This window comes from Microtus ochrogaster, linkage group LG3 (assembly GCF_000317375.1).
Source record: "Microtus ochrogaster isolate Prairie Vole_2 linkage group LG3, MicOch1.0, whole genome shotgun sequence".
Classification (NCBI taxonomy): domain Eukaryota; kingdom Metazoa; phylum Chordata; class Mammalia; order Rodentia; family Cricetidae; genus Microtus; species Microtus ochrogaster.
In genome coordinates, this window is record NC_022029.1 from 44,768,832 (window position 1) to 44,770,213 (window position 1,382).

The window sequence follows — 1,382 nt, forward strand, 5'->3', positions numbered from 1 at the left end:
TTATAAGGTATATTTCTTAAGACATGCCTCTCCAACAATACAAATAATCCAAATAGACCAAATTAGACCTAATAAAAGATGCCCACATTAATGCAGCACTCTGGGGTGGCACCGAGAAAGCATGGCGAGGGGGAGAGAACAGGGGAGACCACACAAAACCCAAAGACCACATGTTCCTTTACTGGGTGGCAGCCTAAATAGCCTGTGGGAGTGGTCCTGTTAAGGAGATGGTGAAAACGTGGGCCTCAGGCAATAAGGCTACCCAACACAACTGGCTTCAATTAGTTTCAGCAGTCCTGGAAGATGGGCCACAAATACTGTGGAAATGCTACTAGCGAGAAGAGGCAAAAATTTTAGAACAACAGGGAAGAGCAAAAGGATTTGAGGTTTCCCAAGATCAAATTCCTGGCAAGGGCACTTATGCGGACCCACAGGATCAAGCTCTTTATGATGAACACACCTTGTCCCTATGCCACACAGTAGCCTTAAATGCTTGGGACAAGATTCAAAAACTAAGAAAAAAAATGAATCATATACTAGGTTAAACAAGGCCAAAAAGAAACCTTTTTACAAAGATTAACTAAAGCTGTACAAATACAAATAACAGATCCAGAAGCTAGATGAGTACTTATTAAATCTCTGGGTTTTGAAAATGCCAACTTAGAATGCAGAAATATCCTTGGAGATGCGACGGAGATGTGGCGGAGAGAAGGCATAGAGGCGCGAACTTATATTTTTTGATGGTCCAAGCTTGAAACAGTGAAGCCCACACTGAGAGCAGATCGTCCCACTACAATTAAACCAAGTAGGTTTATTGGGGGCTGGCCTGAAGAGTAGTGGGCCATTTATTGGAGAGGTCCCTGATGAACAGGGAGCCTGGTCCTATCCCTGAAAAGTGAGAGAGATCTTGGCCAGAGGTGGGACCCAGGAAATGGAGCGGGCTGCTCCTCCTCTGCTGCGACCTCACTATCCCTGGCCCATTCCAGCTTGCACCCAGGGGCTTCCTTCCTTCTCCATCCCTACCGCAGGGCCACAGGATCACCCAGTTCAGCCTGTTTGGGGCACTGGGTCAAGTGCTCAGGGCAGAGGGCAGTGGGAATTTCTTTGTTTTGGTGGCTGGCCTGAAGAGTGGCAGGCCTTTTGTTGGCGAGATCCCTGGCGAATGGGGAGCCTGGTCCTGTTCCTGAAGACCCTTCTGAGTGGTGAGAGGGATCTTGGCCAGGAAACGGAGCAGGGCATTTTGTAAGCGGGGCCCCTGGCCAGCAAGGAAACCTGATCCTGTTTTAGAAGACCCATTACATAGCATTGGTAGGAGGAGATGGGCAGGTGCCAAGGCAAGAATTCACCCAACAATCTGAAAAACAACATGAAAACACCAGAAC